The sequence below is a fragment of the Lactuca sativa genome, chromosome 7 (genome assembly GCF_002870075.4).
Source record: "Lactuca sativa cultivar Salinas chromosome 7, Lsat_Salinas_v11, whole genome shotgun sequence".
NCBI classification, from domain to species: domain Eukaryota; kingdom Viridiplantae; phylum Streptophyta; class Magnoliopsida; order Asterales; family Asteraceae; genus Lactuca; species Lactuca sativa.
Window position 1 is genome coordinate 148,437,822 of NC_056629.2, and position 27,659 is coordinate 148,465,480.

Consider the following 27,659-nt stretch of genomic DNA (forward strand, 5'->3'; position numbering starts at 1 on the left):
TCAAACGAAATAATCAGGTTGAAAAGGGTTCATGCTATTTTTGTTGGTGACGTTTCAGATAAAGTACAATGGATGAGTCAACAATTATCTAGAAGTTTCGTCGATTTGAAAAATGTGATATCTATGGAAAGGCGAGTAAAAGTGAAGCGTTTTTCTCTCTCATGCGTAATCATCGGGGATGCCAAACGTCCAATCCCCACTGTATCAGGAACCCTTTCACAAAGGACAAGATTTTGGGCAGATTTTTCTCTCTCCTTCTCTCACGTATAAGAAGGTTTCTACCAATCTACTTTACTCTTTTACCGCTCTCAATTCTTCTCAAGCAAAAGACGATTTCTTTCACTGTTCATCATCGTCTTCTCAAGCTTCCTCAATGGTTGAATCCTCATCAGTTCAAGACACCTCTGTTCGTTCAACACTACTGGCCATTAAACCCAACCAGAATCTCATTATCGACCTTACACCATCAACCTATGAACCCTACATGGTGCAAGTGGTGGAGTGCCTCAAATACTCTCCACTCGTTATCGCTCTATCCCAGGTGGAGGTTGTTCCCATGTCTTGCCTCTCTCACATCTACTCCACTGCATACTACGACAAAGTTTCTTAGAGACTCCACTTCGACATTCATAATGAGAAGACCTCAATTTCCAATAATCCCTTCTGGAACCTGCTAGGTCTTGCTCATGAACCCACCATGGTAAACACTGATTCCATCACCACTGGTCAATTGTTCTCAATGTTCTACAATATTGGGTACACTGAAACCCTAACCACAGGGACGAAGTTCAAGAAATTTCGCCTTCCTCCTCAATGGAATGGCCTCTTCACATTATTGTTCAAAGGTCTTTCTGAGCGAAGCGCTGGATCTAATGGTGCCAGCAAGTCATTTATGACCATGCTTTATGGTTTATACAATTGGGTACATTTGGATTATGGCTCAGTTCTATGGCAACAACTTTTTCAAAGCCTATCATCTTCTACACGCCATTCTGAAGATTCCTAGGGAAGGTTCTGGTCTATTGTCACAAAATGGGCGATGGATCGTCTTCATATCCCAATCATGGCAGATTCGCTTCTCTCCACCATTGCCACATTTCATACAACCAAGATTCTAGTCATTGATCCGTCCCAGTATCTACATATTGGATGGATTCTGGCATCCATGTATGCCTGTGTATCTACTTCGGGCCCAAGGGGACTCACACAAGCAATGGTTCGTTCCATTGAGGAAGCAGATAAACCATCCAATAGGGGAAAGAAACAAGATAAAAAGAATGAAGGACTGGTAATCAAAGGAGCTAAGGGGCAAACTGCATAGAAACGAAAGACTGAGAAGGCAACACCTTCACAACCCAAGCAGAAAAAGGCAAAGAAGCCTGCTCGGAGGCTTATTCTTTAGTCGTCGAGCAATTCAGATTCTGATTATGTCCCTATTGGACATAAACGACCCTCTCCTACTGCATCTGAGAGAGAAAGCTCTGATGAGGAGGTTTCGGTTCATGTTGATACCCCTCCTCGCTCGCCAACCCCAGAGGTACCTATTCACTCTAAAGCACCTTCTCCTCCACCTGCTTCCATTCCTATTTCCCTTCCTCCTACTTTCCCAGTTATCACGTCCCAACCTTCTTCCACTATTCCCATCCCTACATACATTTTTGTCGAAACTACCACTACCACTACCACGAGAGTTCAAAACAACGTATCAAATATGGGGGTTCGTTCTTCTCTACCCGAAACCCCTGTCACTACTAAATCTCCATCTCCTACCCTTTTAACCGAAACCAACACTGTTCTTGGAGGTGAGGACTTGGAGTTTGATTCTAATTACTTCAGTCCTTATCATGTTTAGAGCGACGATGATGATGACGCTCCTCTCACCAAGCGACATCTCAAGGTTGTGAATGATAAGCTTGATCAACTACTTTCCTCTTCCTCTGCTAATCCCTACTCAGAAGCTGCTCTCAAGGCTCTGTTCTCTTCTGCAGTTAAGGAGCATGGCACCTCTATCTCCAATGCAGCGAAGGCTTTTGATGCCTCCACTTCTCAATGCCTAAAGGCTTCGCTTGTTGTGGAAGCCTGTACTAAAGACTACATGGATGCGACCACAAAAGTCGAAAAACTAATTTTAGAAGCTCAAATCTTCCTAGATTCTGTTCAAACCGCTGCTCAGAAAAATGCACATACCGTGAATGCTTCATTTGATTCTCTCAAACTCTTACTGGAGGCCGAGCTGTCACAACTTGGCGTGACCCGTAAAGCCATTGAAGCTGCTAATGAAGAGCTTCATTCCAAAGTTGATGAACGGTTAACTCAACTTGAGGCAGAGCTTAAAGTTGAAAACAAAGTCATGGATGATTTGGACAAGTGAACCTCTTAGCTCAAAGTTCAGAACTTAAAGCTTCGTACTGAAACTCAAGAGCTTAATGATTTAAAATCTGAAAGAGAGTTGATTCACAGCTCTGTTGGTGATGTCCATTCGATCCTGCTTCATCTCCAAGACGCCCATGACTCTATCTTAACAATCTCCATTCGCCGTCACTTGGCAGAGAAGCTATGTCCAGCCTTGGATATTCTCAGTCGAATTGAAGGTGTTTTGGAAGGTGCTGTTCTTCCGAAACAAGGGGGAGAAAAGAAATCCCAAGGAGGAAAACTTGAAAAAACTCAACCTCCAGCTCCTCCAGAGACGAAAGCTGCTGCTGGACCGAAGGATGATGAAGCTTTAGGCAATAAAAGTTAAAAGAAAAAGAAGATCATTGGAGAAGAGGATAAAGATGAAGAGGATGATATTGATGATCTTGTTACAGGAGCTCCTTCCAAGTCTGATCCAAAATTCAAGCCTTCTGAGCAAGAGCTTTGGGAGAAGATGGATCGGTTGGAGAAAGAAATGAAAGTGAAGGAACTTCTTGATAAAAAGAAGTCAATGTTTGTTGAATGGACAATTGAATCACTCTAGAGGGAATTTATTGATGAACCGAGTACTGATTGGCTTGAACCCATTTTATCATTCGGTCTTGAGAACTTGATGGACGCTCAGTTCAACATGCCAATCAACCGAAAGGCATTCATCTTTCACTACTTTGCCTAAACTGTTGTCGTTCCTTCTCCAGACCCGAAGGTTGATCCGGACCTGCTGGAATTTTATCTATAATTTGCTCGACCACAATACCTGACCTGGAGCTTGAAGAAAATTACAACGGTCAGAGTATTGAAGCCCTCTTCAGTTAAGAAATTTATCAATGTCAAATTCAAAGTGACCTGAGGCTCAGATAGCTCGGTCCATACCATTTCCCTAGTTGACCTTCCAAATCTAAACCCACACAACTGGATACTCCTCAACAATATTCTGCTATGCAATCCTCAGGAGTATCAGCCGATCATTGATCATATCAAGCGAATGCTTGTTTGTTATATTCATGAAGTAGCAAAGATGGATCAAGAGATTGCCACTCTATTCACAAGCGTCCTACGGTCAAACATATTGGAAGAGCTGGCAATGTAAACACAATGATCAAGAGCAAGATTGACACAAAGTTTCATACTGCGATGTTCATTAGGGGCGAAGGTCAAAAATGCCTATTCTGTTCTCTACTGCTTGCTTGGAGCATATTTTGGAGATCATCCATAGGTGTAATCAGAACAGTGAAGCTGACAAGAAGTTGTTTACTGATATGCTTCGTTGGTATATTCAGTTTTGGCAGATGCTTCTTGCTATTATCCTTTGGTTGTTTAACGTTGTGAAGCAACTCAAGGTCACACAACCGAAGTGAATGTCTCGCCCCAATTGATGCAAAGGGGGAGATTGTTGGGATCATATTGTTGCGTCCTGGGCTCACTCCTTTTAGTCCAGTTTTGTAACCGGTTTGGGCCTGTCCAACCGTGCAATATTTTATTCTATGGTTTTAGTATTTAAGGTGCATGCATGCATCCTTTGTCTTGGATGCTTTTGATTATTCTCATTATAGTATTGTAAACCCTAGCTCGCCTCTACAGTGGAAGTTCTTAATCGAGCTCTGCTGAGGCGTGACTATGTTTGAATCCTAAGCATTATATTGATTCTATATTGTGTTCATTCTCTTGTTTGATTTTGTTATTTGTTCTTCATTGATTTACTTGTGAAAGATCTAAACGATCTAGAGATTTTATCTCATCACATAGCTCTTCTAACGGCTCTGTGAAACTCGTAGCCTGCCGCGTACTTGTTGAAATAACTCATTAGTCTTGAGCACCACCTTTGTACTTCCCATGACTCGATGCCCTACCTCACCCTAGCAAACAAGAGTCCTACACCTCTGACCATACAACATCTCAAATGGGGGGTCGGTCGATACTAGTATGATAACTATTGTCATATGAAAACTTTGCCAGTGGGAGGTATGTATCCCAACTCCCTGCAAAATCCAATACACTTTCCCCATCTTTCTGGGGGTGGTAAGTCGTACTGAAATGTAACTGAGTGCCTAGTTCCTAGTGGAACCTCCTCCAGAATCTAAATGTAAATTGGACATCCCGGTCAGAGACTACTGACACTAGCACTCCGTGCCTAGCCACCACCTCTCGCACGTAAATATTTGCTAATTTCTCATTAGAAATGTTCTCGGAGATCAGAATAAATTGGAAACTCTTCGTCAATCTATCAACAATAACCCATATGGATTCCACACCATTCCATAAGGAATGGGTAGCGGTTGAACCTTGCCATAAGGCCGCTAATGTTCAGCCTTGACGTTCCTGCAGGTCACGCACTGCTCCACAAACCAGGCGATCTCCCGCTTCATGCATGGCCACTACGAGCTCGGCCTCAGATCTATATACGTCTTTGTAGCTCCCGGGTGTATAGAGAACTTTGACTTATATGCCTCCCCCGATATCTTTTTCCTCACTCCCCAATCATTGGTACCCACACTTGACCACACTGTGTCAAGATTCCCCGACCATCCTATATAGATAAGGGAAACCAACCCCGAATCCATTGTATCTTCTATTTCTCTTTCTTCAAGCCCTCCACTTGAGCCTTCTTGATCATATCTAGTAGTGGAGAGACGACCTTCATCCTCAATCGTATAAGATCTCTCAGTCATAATCTTTCAATACATCTAACCACCTCCTCTGTCGCATGTTGAGGTTCTGCTAATCCATTGAATACTTCAAACTCTTGTAGTCAGTATAGATGGTGTACCGCACCCCGTATAAGCACTGCATTTAGATTTTGAGGGCAAACACCACTGCCCCCAATTCCAGGTCGTGAGTGGGGAAATTTGCCACATAAGGCTTCAACTGCCTTGTCACATCCGAAAACCGGAACGGCGGAAACGTTCCGGGGTGGAGGACGTCATGTACAATATCACAACAATGCAAAGTAGTAAACAAGCAACAACATCATCCATTGCATTAATAATATAATTTAATACAAGTGTGTTCTGTCAAGTTATATAGACACCAAGAATATACATCAAAATAAAAGAGGAGTCTTCAACGAGCTCCATCTTCTCAAAAACCTAGCACCGTACCTGTCTACTAGTGACCTGAGAATACAAGTTATTTTGAAAGAGTTTATCAGCTTTAAAGCTGGTGAGATCATAAGTATATTAGTGTCTGTGTTTGTATGAAAACATTTGTAAGATGTTTCTAAGATGTAATGTATAAGTTTTGTAAAGTTTGTATTTGTTTGAACACTCCTAGAAAACCCTATGTTTCCTACTAAAATTAGCCTTCTACCAAGGCACCTAGTATCTGTGTGTGTATCTCTTGTAAGAGTACGTATTTTCCCAAATCCGACTATCATTAACCAAAAATATAGTTTTTACATTATTGTGCATCGTGTGAATGTTCACGTAGTGAATGTAATGGGAAAATAATATAGTACTATAGTGTTGTATTAAGTAACTACTGCTGTACTAACTACCTTAAACCAATTGTTATTTAAAGTACCATGTGATCAGCATGTACCCTGCTACCGACTCGATAGTAAAATGACTATGTAAGACGCCGTAAGAAATGACATTTTGCACCAGTAGACTTGCAAGTCCCACTGTAGTGAGCAACAAGGTGTAGGATAGTCAATCCAGTATAGTTCTATACGCAAACTCATACGCTCCCTAATTAAGGAGATTTTGTATACAAAAACGGTCATGGCAAGTAGTGCCATGCCCCGTTTAATGGCTCACATAACTGTATTAATGTACATTTAATGTATGTACTAGCTGTATTGTGTGTTCTTTCTCTATCTAGCTTGTATGTTAGTTTCTCATCATAGTATCTATCGTGTGTTTCTTGTTATAGTATCTCTTGTTAGTTTCTCATCATAGTATCTATTATTTGTTATCGACTCATGTATGAACTGACTCTTTGTATGTTTCATTGTTCTACTAATAGTATTAGCATATCTCTATACTATACCTATTATAGTTTACTAGTAACGTTGTTTGTGTATATGAGCTTGTTTGTATACCCTTGCTACCCAAAGCTATTGTACTGAATGAAGTAACCTTTTATATCTATATACATATACATAATATATAACTAGGATTGAAACGACCCTCGGACAGATAACCCTGATACCCTAACTCCACAACCAAAAAAGGAACATGAAGTAAGGTGAGCTATCAGTCCTAAGTCCTTTCAATCCTACTTATATAACTATATCACATGTGATTGATTTAATAACTATAATTTTAAGGGGGTATGAACTCACCTGTAGTGAGTGGTTTGGATGAACGGATAGTATAGGATGCTAAGTGTCAATTGAAGACTTGAGCACACACGCGGATCCTCTTTAACATATAAGGATACATATATGAATATAATTAGTGTTTATAACAACAAATTATTGAATTGAAACCACCTTAGGGGCTAGTAAACACTTCTTTTGAAGTGTTACAACCATATATGATTGTATATATGGCTATACAAGGGAGTGTATGGTCGAAATACACACTATTTGTGTGTGTGTGGCCAGGGTGTGCGGCCATGGGGTGTGTGCAGCCGCACACTCCCTATGGAATGTGCCAAAATGTATTTTAGGGCTTTAGGACTCATCTAGGAAGGTTTCTTACTTCATGCTTTAGCCTTATATGAAGTTTATTACCATTTTTGGACCTAAAAGGGTGTGTGCGGCTAGCATGATGTGTGCGACCTCACATCCTTTATGAACATGATAAAATCATGTTTTACTAGCATATCATCAAGTGTTCTTAGCATATAACAAGTTATGATAAGTGTATACACGTTATAGAGGCTTGAAAGGGTGATTAAGGTCCAAAACTAGTGTGTGTTCTTGGTGTTCTAGACTAAAAATGGTCGTTTTCATGGATCAAGGCAAGGGGAAAGGCTAGTTAAGGTCACATATTAACTAAACAAAGGCTGAATCACTCACTTGGTTGAAGTTTGGCATGAAAATTTGGATGGTAATTGAGAGAAAACGTGTTCTAGCTTTGAAGAAGTGAAAAAGAGTTGAAAAATGACAAGTGTAGTGTATATATATATATATATATATATATATATATATATATATATATATATATATATATATATATATATATGATGGGTTTTGGTCATAAGACATCCTATGTGCTCATACAAACCCTAAAGCTCGGATCTAGGTTTCTCTATTGTACATACTTTGAATCCAAGACTATATACCCTAATTCTAGCATATGGAAATCAGAATTCACATGTAAATAGGTTTAAGAACATACCTTGATTGTTATATAGCAATAACAATCCAATTCCTCCTTGAATTGACCTTGGAAAGCAGAGAGTCACAAGTGTCACTCCTCTAATGGCTTACAAACACCATAAGCAAGTGGAGAAGGTATATAGAGAGAGGAGGGAGGTTAGAATTCGTATTTGGGACTTCTTGGGAAGGGATACACGAATTCATGACCCTAGGGGTGTTTATATAGGTGTAGAGATAGGGTTTCAGTCATTATCCTTATCTAGTTGCTTATCCATTAAGCAACCAATAAGATAATCCTTGAATCCTTATCATACTCGAATTCTAAGGCTTTCCAACCTTAAATTCGTCCACCATACTTATAAGATAATTCTTACCTTATTTTGTAACTATCACATAATTACAAATCAGCCCCTCTAGTTTAATTAATTACATTTGATCACAAAACTAATTCTTAATTAATTATTGACCAATATTAATTAAACAAATATGATTTCTCCTTTAATATATTATTCTTATAACATATTAATAAATCATATTATTCTCTCTCTCTTTATTCATTTCTCCAATCAAGTTGCTTTGGTGAAGGCAACCCAAAAGGACCATGCACCATCGGGTCAAGTACATACCAAAATAGTTATGGACTTAGACACTAATCCAACAGTCTCCCACTTGGATAAGTCTAATAACTATTATGCGTATGACTTCGGATCCCGATCTGTAATCGTAGCTTTCCAAAGCCGCTGTCAACTCTGATCATATCAAATACGCGTGTCCTTAGATAAGGGATCATATATTCCTCCATTCTAGATATCGTATGAGATATGATTTCAAATCATTCTCTTTGTACTACATCTCGATTCCCGATTTATGACGACTGACTAATTGAACAAATCAAATTAGCCCTAGCCCGGCCGAGCATTTACGTTTGTCATCACTAAACCATCGAGGGGCCCAAAGATATCGCTTTTATTCAACTTTGAATAAAAGGAACGGATAAACTTTGATACAATGCTTGCTTGTACTCACGCACCGAATCACACACAACAATATGTTTTATAACACCAAGTTACTGGTGCGTTTACATATTATCAATGTGCAACCGATTTGTAAGATACAACTCACACATCTCGGTTTCAAGAATATAAGATGTTATCGTCTCACCAATCACTCGTGATACAATTTCATGGAGTGATCCAAGTGAGCGTGGCTTTAATCCAATGCTCAAATCATATTCTTAAGCACTCATGAACGTTGCAGCAAACATTTGCTTATGTCTAATACTTTTCTAGACAATCCACACACCAATTCACGACAGTCTTCATTCATATCTACTTCCAACATATAAACGACTGTGGCATGTTTGAATAATTCGATTATACTTAGTAAACTCAATTATTCTGGAAGTCAAAACATGCAAATGTGAAGCACAAGAATAATACTAATCCCATATGGCCTCAATCCTTTGAGTATAAATAAAACACCTTTTATTTATCACCATATTGATTACTCATTATTTGTCGTTTCGGGTAATCAACTTCTTACTTGAATTCCAACACTTGTCTCATGCTCCTAGCATGCACACAATGTTTACCTATGGTTCTTACTTTGTGAAATAGATCACATTGAACACATTTCCAATCCTTCTCATTTCACAACTCCAAATCCGTTTTTCATAAGTCAAAGAATATCAAATTCTTGCTACTTATAAAATATGCTAGATTCTAATATTCTATGCAACGATTCTTTCGTAATGTCACTGCACCAAAGTCACAAAGACTATTGCCAATGATATTACAAAGTATTCTATCGGAGATTCTTACAAGACAATTCCATAGATATGATGTTTCTCACTCAAAGTACATTCCTTCGAGCATCCTTTTGCATAAAGGTTTCTAATCTAGTCATAGATTTTTCAATATTCGATTTCCAATATGGACACACTTCCATATGTTCCATATGACAACTCATTCTTAATAGAATCTTATCTATTCGTAATGATGTCGATATGGTCCATCCAATATGGAAACATTTCCATATTTTCCAATACTATACTTCCAACTACTCACAAGCGACCAATCCTTGTCGAACTTTGGATTGTCCTTTGATAGTTGTTTAATTATTTTAGTCAAAACCAATTCTTGTCCTTTTTCCCTCTAAATGCGCTAGACATTTGGAAAATTTTAGAATGGTCAAAAATTAAAGCATTTGCAATCGATCCTATACCCAAAGCGTATGGGACACGACGCATAATGTTTTATTTGCTATGTTCTCAAAATTCGAATTGTGAAGAGGGATACCGTAATCATAATCAAAATTTTAAGAACACACTTTGTACCTTTGACTAAATTTTATTAACATTTCTCAACCTAAACCTTTAGATTTGAAATGAAGCATAATATTCTCTCCCTTAATTATAGCAAAACAACTCTTCAACTATTGCGACTTTGCAAAGTATGACTCATGTTTTCTATAATTAATACTTTCCTTAATAATCATACAATCATAACATTTATGCTCCCACTATCATGAACATAACACTTATGCTCCCACTAGCTTCAACATGTATTCATAAACATCTTAACTTTTAGAAAACAATACTTATTGAATTTCTTAAGTTCATGTTTCTAATACTTAGTGCTTTGATAATCCTTTATCAATGCTTCTTGAACTTATACACCTTTGCCTTTGATAGTTCATATGTGTGTCTAAACAATTAAGACTAATTGCCAAACCTCACAATTCAAATTATGGAGAGGGATACCGTAACCATGATTGATTTTGAGAATGCAATTTTACAATTACTATCTTCTTAAATCTTTCTTAGTGAAAGCATTTCCTCACAATCATTTTCATGAAGGAGGAAATCTTATGACACTTAGATTTGAGAGGTGTATGTGTTCCTATCCATGTGAATTTGTTAAAACTAAAGTTTACGACAAATTCAAACTCATATGGATCAAACTTTCTTAATCTTGATTTCTTGCCTTATGGTAGCACAGCTGCCCACCATGTCTTCCAAGTAGTTAAGCAGCTCACCTTTTCTTATCAATGTACCTTTCATTGATTAAGGTGCTTTGCCTTTTATGCGTTCAAAATGAGAACTCATAGAACTCTCATGCATAATTAACTTGATTGGATTGGCACAGAATCAAAATAATGTCAACACGATAGGTTGTAAACCTCAACTCGTGTGCTAGTGATGATCGATAAGGTTTATTTGATTTGTTCTTGAAACCTTTCAAGACAATTAAGACTCCCACTGACTCCTTGACATATAAGGTTCTCTTGTCAATAACCATTTCTTGACAAACAAATATTCAAGAGTTAGTGTAGCTTTTATCAAAACACTTCATAAATTGGTCCTAGTTGGTCTTTGTCTTATCCAAGACATCACAACTTTCCACATTTAATGAAAGTTACAAACCTTCTTAATACCTTTCACTCAATGTCACAATCTTAACTTTAAGACTTGTTATTGAAACGAAGTATGATTGACTTATTGATTTAACCATTTCTTCAATTCTTGATTCCTCTTCTTAGACATACAATTGTACTAAGACTCACTTAGAGGATCAATTGAGATATGGTTCTTAATCATTAAGACCTCTCATAAAGCATAAAAGGTACTCTCCCTTCTTCTTAGAATGGAGAAACTTTTATCTTTCTGCCTACTTGATTCTTCTTATTCGTTTGGCTATTGATCTAAACCCTTTAATCAATTCAGAATTACACTTAATCTTGTAAGTATAATCATATTTACTAAGCCTTTAGTAAATCATGACGAATATCTTTGTTACTCTTATGGTGGACTTGATCAATACACAACTTTGTGTATTCGATCTCCTAGTCCTTTACTTGACACTTTGTCAATGAATTAGTCTAATTTCCAAATACGAAATTTCTCATTCATCGTGTGTCCACGTTGCATGATTCCAAGTTTCTGTCCAATTGAAACTTGGGCGATGAGAAACTCTCCCTATTTGGTAAATTCTCGACTTTCCATAACATAATAAGAACCAAATCCATTATTGCTAATAATAGAAACATTTTAACATCAATTTGTCATACTCGCCATTGCAAGGATAAATAAATAAAATTTAAAGTCAAAATTTATTTTATTGCGGAAAAATTTGTCCTTACAATGCAGCTCATTGAAAAACTTATGCTAATACATTTTTTTTCTTATCAATCTAATTCTAACTCTAAGTAGTAGCTCAAGAATCTAATCTTCGAGAATTGCGATTGAAATCCATTCCTTCACGGTTAGATTCTGCTCACTTCTTCCCTTAAGCTTCCTTTCTTTTCTTCGATCCTACAAAACATTAATTGTAATCTTATCACATTATGTATCTAGAATAGGAGCTTAAACGAGTTAGTCAATGGATTTTACCTAAATTAGAGCCATACGTTTCGACTCTCCCATCTCTTAGATCTCTTAGGTAAATAAGGCAACTTCGTCTCCAATGCCCTTTCTCTTGTCAATAAAAACAAATTGACTCTTTTGGAACATGACATGGAACTACTTCAGACATTGCCTTTCTCTTATGATCAAACTTTTCGATCATAGCATGTCTTTCGTTGCCATTGTCTATATCCATAGAGGTCTCGAAGGCAGATTCACCAATCAACTTTGCTTTCCTATTGCGCCAAATCATTGCTGATTCAACAGCAATAAGCATATAGGTGAGATCTATAAGGGTCACGTCGTAGTTCATCATATAGTACTCTCTTACGAACTCACTATATGAGTTGGGAAGTGACTGAAGAACCCAATCAACAGCCATTTCCTCACAGACAAAGGATCCCAACATTCTTAACTTATCAATGTGTGACTTCATCCCTAGGACGTGTGCACACACGGACTTTTCTTGTTTATGTTTAATTGCCAAAAGGGCTTGAGTGATCTTGAACTTTTCAAGCCTTTGAACTTGTGGGTTAGGGAGAATAATTGGAGGAGGTAGAGGAAGTGAAGCATGATTTCTTGTTCCTCGATCGAATCGTGGAATATCATCTTCATGTGGAATGCTTGTTCCACGGGATTTGAGAAGACCATAGTTGTCGAACTTTGACATCTACAAAATGGGAGAAAAATGAATTCAAGTTAGTTGATAGATTAAGTCCTTGGTAGATCACCCAAATGAAACTCCAAGGCTAGGACCCAACACAATACGCTACAACCTAGAAAAGGGATGCCGTAATCTAGTTGCAGAATATTTGAAGGTAAGTGAATGACGATTCACTAATTTCCACCACGAAAAACGAAAAGACATTTAAGTTTTAAATCTATGAAAACTCCTAGACCCTTTGAGATACATTGAACTTTCAATGGCATGTTTATATCTTGATATGCCCCTCTTGTTTGTGACTGGGATGCCGAGGATCACAAAGCGGGTGTGAATAACCATGCAAACTTACATGGTGCCCTCACATGTTACAGTCACCTATTCGATGTGCCGGTAAACCACACACGCTCCACCGAACTATGACAAACATTGAGTCACCCTTTGCTACCTTTGCTTAGACCCATTTAGTGTGCCGGTTAACCACACACGCTCCACTAACCTCTTCGCAAGGGCACAAAGTGTAATTTCATGGAATTGCATCAATTCACTTTTGCCTAAGTAACTAAGATTGGGAATTTTATGAAAACATTTAGTTACTTTAGTAATTCATTATACTTATAATGGAAAGTTTCGTCCTATCCTACCCGTTCGGCTAACGACTCTCCACTAGTCAAGAGTACGGTGGGTAAGAGTGGATACCCATTCAATCGCCATTTTATAGGCAATTTCCTTAAACACCCCTTATAGACCAGCTTCGTGAATGAGGCCTACTAACGGTAAGACTGACTTTTAGTTATACATATATATAATGTTAGACTTTTAATGTTATATATAGTATAGGGTGTATTTTATAACTTCTAAAATACTATGTGGTTAACTTTAACAATTACACTTTTAATTCTATTAAATGGTTAACCTAAACTTTTATGGATTTATTAAACCTCTTTTAATTATACACCTTAATTAATTAATAAAACCATAAGGGTGTGATTTGAACCTTTTCAAAACAATACTAGAGTTTTAGAATTTAACATTTCTAATTAACCTTTTAATCAACTTTTAAATTCCAAAACTTGAGGGCAAGTTTTGAAACATTTCAACACATTAGGGTTTAGAATTTAAATATGCATCAAAATTAAACTATTTAATCAAAATTTAAATTCCAAAACATGAGGGCAAGTTTTGAAACCTTTTTCAAAACATTAGGGTTTCAAATATGAAACTTTTCATAACAACAAGGATCAAATAACAAATAATCTAAACTAACATTTAATTACATAATTATCCATATTTGATTTGTTTAATGATTTCTTGCAAAACAATTTATCAATTTACTCAAAATAATTAATCAATTATCTTATAAGGAAACAATTATCTTATTAATTGATAAATATCTTCAATTAGATTAAAAATATAGTCAAATATATCATATAATCAGATTAATATTAATCTAACATGATAAGGTAATTATCCCAATGCAAAAACAGCAAGAAATCCCGAGATAAGCTCTATCTGACGAGTTGACTCGTCGAGTCAAGCCTAGACTCGTCGAGTCACCTTGGACTCGGCGAGTTCAGCTATGGACTCGGCGAGTCCAGCCTCCAAAACACCAAAAATCGAATTTTTTTTTAGATATATCAAGCATCAATACAAAAGAAACCAATCATGTCTCTGGTACCACTGATGGGTTTTGGTCATAAGACATCCTATGTGCTCATACAAACCCTAAAGTTCGGATCTAGGTTTCTCTATTGTACATACCTTGAATCCAAGACTATATACCCTAATTCTAGCATATGGAAATCAGAATTCACATGTAAATAGGTTTAAGAACATACCTTGATTGTTATATAGCAATAACAATCCAATTCCTCCTTGAATTGACCTTGGAAAGCAGAGAGTCACAAGTGTCACTCCTCTAATGGCTTACAAACACCATAAGCAAGTGGAGAAGGTATATAGAGAGAGGAGGGAGGTTAGAATTCGTATTTGGGACTTCTTGGGAAGGGATACACGAACTCATGACCCTAGGGGTGTTTATATAGGTGTAGAGATAGGGTTTCAGTCATTATCCTTATCTAGTTGCTTATCCATTAAGCAACCAATAAGATAATCCTTGAATCCTTATCATACTCGAATTCTAAGGCTTTCCAACCTTAAATTCGTCCACCATACTTATAAGATAATTCTTACCTCATTTTGTAACTATCACATAATTACAAATCAGCCCCTCTAGTTTAATTAATTACATTTGATCACAAAACTAATTCTTAATTAATTATTGACCAATATTAATTAAACAAATATGATTTCTCCTTTAATATATTATTCTTATAACATATTAATAAATCATATTATTCTCTCTCTCTTTATTCATTTCTCCAATCAAGTTGCTTTGGTGAAGGCAACCCAAAAGGACCATGCACCATCGGGTCAAGTACATACCAAAATAGTTATGGACTTAGACACTAATCCAACAATATATATATATATATATATATACATATATATATATATATATATGGGAGAGCATGCAACTGCGGATGGGTGTGCGGCCGCACACACCTTGTTCGGTGTGTTTGGCCCGATTTTGTGATGCTACACACATACTAACCCATTCTACGACTCATATCTTGATTATACTAAGTCTCAAGCACTCCTATAGACCCAAAACTTCATTATAAAACAACAAAACGAGGCTAAATTTGATAAAAATGAAGAATATATAAGTTAGAAATTTCGGGTTGTCATATGCCTCGAGTCCTACGCGATCACATGCCTCCTCTGCATCATAACCACCGCTAATCCTGAGATTGATGCATCACAATACACGACCAAATTATCTAACCCCTCGGGTAGTACTAGAATCGGGGCCTCACATAACCTCTGCCTCAAGGTCTCAAAGGCCGACTGCTGGTCTGGGCCCCACCAGAAAGTCACATTTTTCTTGGTCAAATGGGTCAATGGCACAACAGTTTTGGAGAAATCATGGATGAATCTCCGATAATACCCCACTGGACCTATGAAGCTACGGATCTCAGATGCATTCTTTGATACTTCCGACCACATCACATCATCAACCTTGGCTGGATCAACTGAAATAACATCTTGGTTAATGATGTGCCTCAAAACTGCACCTCTCGCAACCAGAATTCACACTTTCAGAACTTGGCATAAAGCCTTTATGTTCTCAGTGTCTCCAATACCCCCCCCCCCTCAAATGTTGCTCGTGCTACTCATTGGTGTTTGAATAGACCAGAATATCATCAATTACAATGATCACTGATCGATCCAACATCAGTATACACACCCTGCTCATGAGATCCATGAATGTTGATGCAACACTGGTGAGCCCGAATGGCATCAATACAAACTCATAGTGTCGGTACCGAGTCCGGAAAGCTGTTTTCGGTATATCCTCAACCCTAATTCTCATCTGATGATACCCCAATCGAAGATCAATCTTGGAAAACAAAGACACATCCTGCACTTTATCGAACAAATCATCGATCCTCAGAAGCGGATAACGGTTTTTCACCGTTAGCTTGTTCAACTCCCAATAATCGATAAATAGCTTGTGTGACCTGTCCTTCTTTTTCACAAACAGGATCGGTGCTTCCCACAGGGAACAAATCGTATGACCCTTGGTCTAGCAGCTCCTAAAGCTGCGTAGACAACTCCTTCATCTCGGGCGGATGAAGAAGTCTCCTAGCCCTCGCAGTTGAATAGAGAGTTGGCCCCTACGAGGCTCTCGCTCCATGAGCAGCCATTTCTCCCCTACTTGGGGTTCGAACCCTCACCAGTTGGGGCTCATAATCTATCATGACCCCATTGGCTCCCAACCAGTCCATCCCGATGATCACCTTCAGCCATCGCAACGATATCATGATTAGATCAACACGAAGCCTCTCCCCAAGCAAATTCAGGACATAGTCCCGATACACCCTCGCAACACTCATAGTACGGTCATCCATAATCTCAACCTCAAGCGGGGAATCCAAAGTCCTCGGCACAACCCATAACTTCTTGCTAAGCACTAGAGATAAAAACGATCGAGTAGCACCCGAATCAAATAGAACATGAGGCGACATACCATTGACCAAAAAGGTCCCTATACATGAGCACATATATATACATAAGCAATACAAATCAATATCAAGCAGGAAAATAGAATACGTACTAGAGACAATGCCTGGTGCTGTCCGAGCCTCCTCGGTAGACAACTGAAATGCACGACTCTTCACTGTTGTAACAACCGCCTTAATAGGGCGGCCAACAGTGATCCTCATTAATGCGAACGCAGGCACCGCCACTGCTCCTCGTCCCTGCAACCTCTGATAATCGGCCCCATTTATGGTCGGTCTGGTAGTAGTAGAAACAACTCACGCCCTTCTTGGGGCAATCCCTGCTCATGTAGCCCGACTGGCCACACACATATAGTACTCTCTTCAGAACTCACTATACGAGTTAAGAAGTGACTGAAGATCCCAATCAACATCCAACTCCTCACAAACAATGGATCCCAACATTCTTAACCTATCAATGTGTGACTTCATCTCTAGGACGTGTGCACACACCGACTTTCCTTCTTCATGTTTACTTGCCAAAAGGGCTTGAGTCAGCTTGAACTTTTCAAGCCTTCGAACTTGTGGGTTAAGGAGAAAAATTGGAGGAGGTGGAAGAAGTAAAGCATGATCTCTTGTTCCTCGATCGAATCGTGGAATATCATCTTCATCTGGAAAAGCTTGTTCCACGGGATTTGGGAAGACTATAGTTGTCGTACTTTGACATCTACAAAACGGGAGAAAACAAATTCAAGTTAGTTGATTGATTGAGTCCTTAATAAATCACCCAAATGAGATACTAAGTCTAGGACCCAACTCAATATGCTACAACCTAGAAAAGGGATGTCGTAATCTAGTTGCAGAATATTTGAAGGTAAGTGAATGATGATTCAATAATTTTCCACCATGAAAAACGAAAAACAGATTAAGTTTTAAATGCTTTGAAAACTCCTAGATCCTTTGAGATTCATTGAACTTTTCAATGGCATGTTTAAATCTCGATATGCCGCTCGATTTGTGACTGGGATGCCGAGGATCACAAAACATGGTGTGAATAACCATGCAAACTTACATGGTGTTCGCACATGTTACAATCACCTATTCGATGTGCCGGTTAACCACACACGCTCCACTAACGTCTTCACAAGGGCACAAAGTGTAATTTCATGGAATTGCATCAATTCACTTTTGCCTAAAGTAACTAAGATTGGAAATTTTATGAAAGCATTTAGTTACTTTTGTACTTCATTATACTTATAATGGATGGTTTCTGTCCTATCCTGTCACACCCCAAAACCAAGAACGGCGGAAACGTTCTGGGGCGGAGGACGTCATGTACAATATCACAACAATGAAAAGTAGTAAACAATCAACAACATCATCCATGGCATTAATAATATAAATTTAATACAAGTGTGTTCTGTCAAATTATAATAGACACTAAAGAATAATTCAAAATGAAAGATGTGTCTTGAACGAGCACCATCTTCTCTGAACCATGCATCGGTACCTGTCTATGGTTGACCTGAGGACACAAGTTATTTTGAAAGCGAGTATCAGCTTTAAAGCTGGTGAGATCATAAGTATTTTAGTGTCTTAATTTGTAAAACTTGTAATTGAAGACTTGCCATTGTTTTGAAAGAAAGCTCGTATAAGTATGAAAATGTTTTGTATGATCCTAGGAAGCCCTATGTTTCCTACTAATTGTATCCTTCTACCAAGGCATCTAGTGTCTGTGTGTGTGTCTCTTGTAAGAGCGTGCATTTTCCCAAATCTGACTATCATTATCCAGAAATATAGTTTCTACATTACTGTGCATCGTGTGAAAATTCACGAAGTGAATGTTAATGGGAAAAATATATAGTACTATGGTGTAGTGTCGAACTACAACCGTACTAATTACCTTAAGTCTAGGGTAATCTTGTAAGTACTGTAGTATTTGTAATAAGTGACTACCTCTGTACTCCTATTGCCTTATTTGAGGGACAAGGCCTAATGTGATGGCTAGATCCCAGGCTAAACGCTCCCCTTTCAAAGGGATTTTAGGACCTTTACACGACACCTGCCTATATGCAAGCCATGAACATCCACATTACTATGATCATGTATACCCGATATAACTACCACAATGCGTTGTGATTCATCGGTATAGTTAGATCCTGAACTTGTTCTATACTATAGCACCTAGTGATGTCTGTCCTATCGAAGTATATGTAACCGCACTCATGTAAACGTATATATGTAAACATACTCATGTAAGCGTAATCATGTAAAACATATCTATGTAATACTATAGTAATGTATTGTAATGTTCTGCGTGTGCTAGCTGTAATGTGTTTTCTCTCTCTATCTAGCATGTATAGTAATGTATTGTGTATACTAGCTGTAATGTATGTTCTCTCTATCTAGCAAGTATTGACTCATGAATGAACTGACTCATTGTATGATATCGCGTTCTAGTAATAGTCCTAGTATCTTCCTAAACTACCCATACGGTAGCTTACTATTAATGTAACTGGTACGCATGGACATAGACGTGTACTCTTGCTACCCAAGGGTATTGAACTGAACTGGAAGAACCTTTATGACTATATATCTACACATGATATATAACTAATATTTAAACGACCTTCGAATGGATACCCGATATCCCATAAGACCACATCTCAAGTGCGAAAAGGAAATAGGGTGAATAGCCTTCCTAAGTTCTTTAAACATTTCTTATATAACCATACATATATAGGCATGCAATTGACAATATAAAATCATAAAATAAGTTTTGTAAAACCTTTTTAACAGGATTATAATCTAAGAAAAGATCGACTTGATGTCAATCTATAAGATGGGTTGGAAGTATTTATCTAACAAAACAGTTTTCAATACAAAGAAACATTTGTTTGAAACACAATTGTAAATGAGTTTGAAATGAAACATACAGTGTATAATGAACAATTGAATCAAGAGTTGTAAACATATAAAACGTATATGAAAATCCTTTAAATAACAACTGTTTGGTAAAACAGCTAATGTGTTGCAAATCATTTATATGCTGCTTATTAATCACATCTGATTGATATAATAACTAGCATGATTCTACTTGTATCCCCCCATAAAACACTTAAAAACATTTAAATCATTGATTAAGGGGTATGAACTCACCTGTTGTGGGTGATACTGATGAACTGAAGAGGTACGACTGCTAGGTGTCAAGTGAAGTCTTGAACACACTCTATGATCCTAGTTAACATATAATTTCACATATATGTAACAAATTAGTCTATAAACAACTAATAAACAAGTCAAGACACCCTAGGACATGCTAAACACCTTTATCAAGTGTTATTAGCCTCTAGGATTGCATCTAAGTGTTTGTAGGGGAAGCTACTGTGTGTAGGGCTCAAGGAAAACTCCACCATGAAGTTCACGGCCCTAATAACACTACCAAATGAGTTTACGGCTGTAAGCTCATACTTAGGTGACCATGTTGTGTTTGATGCTCTACAAGACTCTAAGAAGCATTTCTACTTAATGGCTTGGTCTATGGAAGAGTTTAGGGCATAATATAACTCCTTTTAGGAGTTTACGGCTCTGGGACCATTCCCTTGGAGATTACGGCCGTAATCTCCCTTGGGAGGATGTTTATGGTGTTTTCAAGTCCTTAATTTCACTAGGATTAAAATTAGGCTTTAGAAGAGTTTATGGCACCCTTTAGCACCATTTTATGGAGTTCACGGCCCTAGAGCCTTTTGGGCCGTGAACACCTTACTCTTGGTGTTCTAGGTGTGTTAGCTAGTCCCAAACTCATTTAGGTACATGTCCCATTTAGTGTCTTGGCTTAAGGAGGGTTTTTAAGGCATTTTGGCAACCTAAAATGGAGTTCACGGCCCAAGAACTTCCTTGGCCATGAACTCACTTTCACCCTTGATTCTTAATTGTTTTGAGGACTAAACATTGTAATGAAGGCTTCTAGTTTGAGTTCTAAAGCTTTGGGGGCCATTGGGACACTCCTGGCCCTTAAAATGGAGTTTACTTCCCAAGTGTTCTTGGGCGGTAAACTCCCAAATCTTGGGGTCTTGATCCGATTTTGATGTTTTCTAGTCATATACACACTAGCATACAAGCCTAAGGTAGTTACAAATCACAGGGGAAGGACTAGGCATCTATTTAGGAGTTTACTCCCCAAGGTGTTCTTGGGTGGTAAACTCCCGAATCTAGTTGTTTTGTTATGAAATTGATGTTATTAAGCACATTATAAGCCATATAATACAATTAGAGAAAGGTACTCACGATTTGGGATAAAAACCTGAAGATCCATGAGAGAGAATTTGGCTTTTCTCTAATTGGAAATGTAACTAATGAATTATTTGGTTTAGATTTCTATATATAGTCCTGAGATTATTTTGGCAGAAATATTTTTATTCCTGGAATGAACTCTAATATCCTAGAGTATTGGAATACCAGTGTTGCACAAAACCCTAGTGCATCCACTCTCCTGATATCTCCTTAAGTGCTAAACCTGAAATACTCAAAAATCTGGAAATTCTCTGTAACTGTTCTAACTTCTATTGGCTAGATATGGTTTGTTCAGAATGGAAATTTCGGGTTGTCACATCATCCCCCTGTTGAAGGGAATTTTGTCCCGAAATTAGAATTTAGGTAAGGAAGTAGGTATGACTGATCGAGTCATGAGGAGGAAACTTCCTAATCGATTGGTTCTCGTGCTCCTAAGTGAAATCGGGTCCTCGGTTGGTATTCCAACGAACCTTCACTTACTAGCGACGGCGATGCTTCGTCCGCTTGACCTCTCGGCCGAGGGTCACTACGGTCCTAATACGAAGGCGAGGATCTCGACGAGTGAACTTACAATATTCCTAATGGAAAGGTATGGTTTCATGATCGAGACGCAAAGAGTAGGATGTACGTTACTGAGTTCGCAGAGTAGGTCTAGTTTGTGAGCTACAAGACCGATTCTGGTAAGAATCTCGGAGGTCCTATCTATCTTGGATTTAGCTTTCCATGCTTATGAAGCGTACTAAGCCATTCCCACAGTGAGACTTCCTACGGAACATGGTCTCTCACTTGGAATTCCAAAGGTTCCTTCTCTTGTTTTAGTTCCCAGTCAAAGGCCACCCCTTGCTGGGTCAAAGTCGAAATGGTTCCTGTGATTTGCAAGGGGTTCTGGATGAACTATGACAGTAGGTTGGTAAGACCTGGAATTTGGCGAATTTCTGTCGCTGTCTCCGGTGTCGACAATTCTCAACGGTTTTGACAAATTGAAAGAGTACTCAAAATTTCCCACATCACTAACAGTGTATCATAGAAATTTGACTCTTCAATTTCAAGACTCGTGGCTAGAGAACTTCGCGAAAAGTCCCTCTGAAGGAAATGTTTCCATGGGTTTCTTCTTACTACGAGGGTAGATAAGTAAGTCATTACATGGAGAAATGACGAGCTGATCCAAGTAAGCAAGACGTACCCTACTCGTTTAGCTCATGAAAGCTATGGGCGTATTGGTCCTATCCGAAGGGTATTACTACGGACTTGAAGTATCCGCATCGATTTCGGAAGATAGTCTTCCACACATCCTTCCCTAACACTCGAACTAGTGATATTCGAATCTCAGATCCATTTCTGAAAGTAATTCTTTCCTTGCGTTTGCTCAACCATTTCATCTATGCGAGGCAGAGATAATGATTTCTAATGAAAAATTTTGACGAAGTCCTCGATATCTGAGGCACATACGATGCAATCCGTCTATCTGGGAGAATAAGACTGGGGTTCTCCAGGATGAGAAGCCTAGACTTCTAATTCTCTTTCTTTGTAGTTCGCTAAGTTGTCCGAGCTGTTCTTGTATCTTCGTAGGTGTTTAGACTGAAGGGCGATCTGTTTACAGGAGTCATACTGGATTCTATGTTTGTTCACATGACGATGCGATACTCATAACCTTGGGCAGTCTCTGTCCTGAAGTTCATATTAGAATTCATACTTGGTTTAACGATCACAATATCATGTATAAGAGTCGTATATAATTAAGATTGAAAAGGTAGTCGAATAACTAATTCTTCATTAAGCTCATATCCCATCGAGGAAAAAGAAGTTAAAGTGGAATCATCAATTCTAAACCTGTAGAACCATGATTATATATAACCCCTATGTATACATTCTTCAGCGATAGGTCAATCGCATGAATCCTTGGATTTAACTTGACGTACTACACGAGTGGTACTTCGGGGATTTCTTCGGAAAGAAAATAACTAAGAGGTACTCGTGGCATGAGTACTTCGATGTTTTGATATGATGGCTTCGCTAGAAAAGCGATCTAGAAGAAAGAGATGTACGCATGAAGCTGTATTCATGAAGATCAAATTGAATCGAGTCGTATGATAATGTCGGAATCATAGTGAAACTTAAAGACATTAGATTTGAACATAAGACGTTACAGACAAACACCACAGTGCAACCAACAACAGAGTTACAATACTTTAGACTTACTACAAGACTATTGCTGCGAATGAGGTATACTACAAAAGACAAGTATACGCAGCACGAGTATCCCTATACCAAAAGGATCCCGCAAAAGATGAGACTCTAGTTGCACTAGTTTTGGATGGTTTTTGAGTCTGTTACAACGAAACGCCTAAATTACATTAACGTGGTCCCGGAGTAGGCTCTCCTGCAACTTTGATCCTTGGAAAACACCAACATCAGTGGTGGAAGTGAAATGTTGAGTAGGAGTTATGGGGACACAGTTGCTTTCGTTGATATTCTCTTTTGGACAATTTCTGTAATAGTGCCCTGCCTCACCACAACTGTAGCAAACAAGGCTTGCTGCAGTGGTGGAGGTAGTTCTATAGAAACGAGCAAGGTGTCCCATCTTGTTGCAATTATTACATTGACAGGCTCGGCAAATTCCCTTGTGGTGGTAGTTGCACCGGTCGCACTTCGGGAGTGTCCCTTCATATGGTCTGCTCGGTAGTGGGATGGCAGAGGTTTCCACTTGTGGTTGTTGCATGGCAATTGTGACATCCTCAATTTCACTGCCAGAAAAGACCGATTTGTTTATGCTTTATTTTATAGATCATAGTGATCGTTTAAAGAAAACGGTTGTGGAATTTGTTCCCAAAATAAAATATGATAACCATTTATCAAAACATTTCTCAAAGAGAATGTATTTTTATTAAATAATAAAACCTCGGGATGTCATGTTCCAATACAGACACATAAGCATAAACAGAACTTACATTATTTACACTAAAGATTTTACATCTCCTTTAATCTCTTCATGAAATATATCTTCGTATCGATACCTGTGATACAAAGAAAACTGAGTGGGTCAGGCTTGGGAGCCTGGTGAGCATATAGGGTTTTCAACCCACAATAATATAATTATTATAGTCAATTATCAACAATCAACCCAATTACCCATCCCCATTATCTTCTTAAGGTTTTACCCTAAGAACCAACTATCCTTCATTCATTTATTCCAAAGGAATTACCTAAGGAATTGGCACGAAGTCCATTGCTGCCAAAGTTTATCTATCAGGTACTAAATCCATAGTTATCAGACCTTAACTCCATAGTCGTCGGGGTTTACTCAAGCGGCGCTAACTCCATAGTCACCAAGGTTCACATAACAATAGGCGCTAACTCCATAGTCACCAAGTTTTACTTAAGAACAGGCGCTAACTCCATAGTCACCAGGGTTCATACAATAGGCACTACGTCTCATAGTCACCAAGGTTTACACAACAGGCACGAAGTCACATCGTCACTAAGGTTTATCAAACAAGCACGAAGTCGTATCGTCACCAAAGCTTACTCGATAGGCACGAAGTCACATCGTCACCAAAGCTTTACTTAATAGGCACGAAGTTGCATCGTCACCAAAGCTTTACTTAATAGGCATGAAGTCGCATCGTCACCAAAGCTTTACTTAATAGGCACGAAGTCACATCGTCACCAACTATTCCATTTACCCATGTTCTACCCAACATTTTAGTAGATATAATTACAAGCACAATTTAAATCATTTAGCACCCGTATAAAAACATCAATTCCAAGCCCATCTCAAATAGACAAATAATATATAACACATAGCACGTATTTCGTAGCTAATACTTTATGTTTATGTGTTAGAAGAAAGTAACTATACACTCACTTGATTAGACGATGCCCGGACAACACTACGACTTGCAGAAGTAGTAATCCTCAGCAGATTTGGAAGATCTCCACAAAAATCGAACTTCTCGCGGGCAGGGCTTCGGCTCATGAATTGCACTTGTCGGGATCTTCGGGGCCTCGGGACTTGCTTCGGGGCTCGGGAATGATACCGGGGTTTCGGGATAATTCTTGCACGAAAAACGATGCAAAAACGCGAGAGAAAGAAGAGAAATGAGCAAATGAATCGGCTGCACTCGACTCCCTTTTATAGGGTATGGATTTGCGATTTACGCGGGGCGTAATCTTAGGTTACGCGGGGCGTAACCTGGATAAGCCCGGTGACTCCCCCCTTGGATAATATCGAAAATTTATATTTAAATAAAATATCGAAAATATTTAATAAACTTCAAAAATTCATATCTTCCACATACGAACTCCGTTTTCAACGTTCTTTATATCCACGCGTAGGTGAGACTACGATCTACAACGTTCGATTAGACTCCGTCGGCTAATTTTGATTTATTTTTATTATTTATTTTTAGCAGCCTGGGATAGGAAAACTCCGTTATAAAATCATAACTTCTTCATCCGACGTCTGTTTTCGCCTATCTTTTTATCGTTTTACTACAATTAATGATATCTTCAATTCTCATTTAGATTTTTTCGGCTAAAAACCGCTCGGTCTCAAATCGAGCATTCGGGCTGCATACCGCTAAGTCGAAACTTCGAAAAATCATAACTTCCTCATACGAAGTCATATTTGGGTGTTCTTTTTATGCACGCTCATGGTTTAATGTATTCTACGACTTTTATTTAGATTGCTAAGGCTAAATATCGCTCTAACGTCAATTCACTTTTTACGTCGCGCTGTGTCGTGTCGGTTCTGTCGCGAAACTTCGACAGGTCATAACTTCTTCGTTATAACTTGGATTTCGGCGTTCTTTATATGTACGGAATCCTTGTAACATATACTACAACTTAGTTAAGAGTATTCATTCTAAATAATCTTTTATCAAAAAGTCATTTTTGACGCTTATCGTCTCTAAATTGACTAGCCCTGATCTACGGGCGTTACAATTATCTCTCCCTTAGGATGATTACGTCCCGGAATCATCAACGAAAATAGAACTTGTATAATGAGTCCATACGCTATCTCTTCATCCTAGGTAATAACCGTAAATTCTATGTTTCCTCGAAAGAGTATTTAACTCTATGGCTTTCTTGACCGTAGACGATGCCCAATCTTGCATTTGCTTATCGTACTATGTTGGACTTTCAATCGTAACCTTCAAGTTACAAAATAAATCCTTATTGTGGACTCCTTCTTCTTCTTAGGATAAATACATTCATATATCTATAGTAACTTAACCAATGGGTCGTGCTCTATCGACCTCTCATCGCACGATGCGACGCTTAGACTCGGTCTTTAATAAAGTTAAATTTCATAATGGAATATACCTTCCTTCATATTCTAATGTGATATAATCACATTTCAGCATGTAGCATTTCTACCTACAAACTTCTTTTAACAACGAGCGCGACACTATCAATCGCATTAACTTCAACCTTCTGACTTAAGAAAGATGTTACATCTAACTTGGTCCTCTAGACCACGTAACATACTCTTCGTAGTCGAACTAAAATTTAAATATGACCACTAGGGTCGGAACAAGAACCATATTACTAGTCATTACCGAAACAATGGTAATGACATACCAGAATAAAATGGAATCAATCAGTAGCTTCTTGGTAACCTTGTGACTTTCCCTGATCCAAGTGCGAGTGCTATGCTTCCGGTAGTATATGCATCTACTACCTTTCACACCTACTCATAGTCGTCCCAAGTATTGTCCCGCAGTCGACCAAGTCACCATACAAGAAAATCAAAAAACAGTTTAACACATATGAATGTGTCCAAATAATCATAAACAATTTCCCTAGACTCTACTAGGACTTCTTCATTGCTCAATCTTCAATCATCAACTCTACTTCAACTCGATTGGTGATGGAAATACAAGATGATGAGACAACTTCAAGAATTTCATCAATCGTTCCATCATCCTGCCAATTGAAGGTGTACTTAAGACGTACCATACTCCTCTAAACATACTGTTATTTCATAAGACATACTCTAAAGGCAAGATACCACTCTTACGATATCGTCTGATAGGTGTCATCCACTATCATAAGCCTTCTTCAATTCATCCATATACTGAATTTCTCTACGAGTCTTCACCATGACCTCTTGTACATCCAAGCAAACATTCGGTGTACCAAGCGAGAATTTTTAAGATAAGAAAGTTTTTAATTACGATAAACGTATAAATCGCCTTATCACCCCGAAACGTTTACATGCTAGTTCTAATTTCGTAGTCGTACGCTTAAAATCCTAAACACATAAGGTTTCCAGATCCGGTTGGCAACAGACCATAGATCCGAACAAATAATAGCATCAATTTAGCTATCACACAAAACAATTAGCACATAAAAGCATTTTAGGCATCATTCCTAAAATAAACTAGTGCTTGTGTCAATTTAGGTGTACTACCTAACATATTTTAGACACACTCCTCACAATCATTGCTTAGCATTCTAAGTTTAAGTCTAGAAATTTCCTACAAATTCCTAGTTCGCTTAAACTAATGCTCTGATACCAACTGTGACATCCCCAATTTCATGGCCAGAAAAGACCGA

General features: G+C 38.3%; 1 pseudogene; it reads right to left on the reverse strand.

The window, feature by feature from the left end:
• LOC111894026 (14-3-3 protein 7-like) overlaps window positions 1-27,659 on the reverse strand; it is a 75,149-nt pseudogene that overhangs the window by 12,548 nt on the left and 34,942 nt on the right.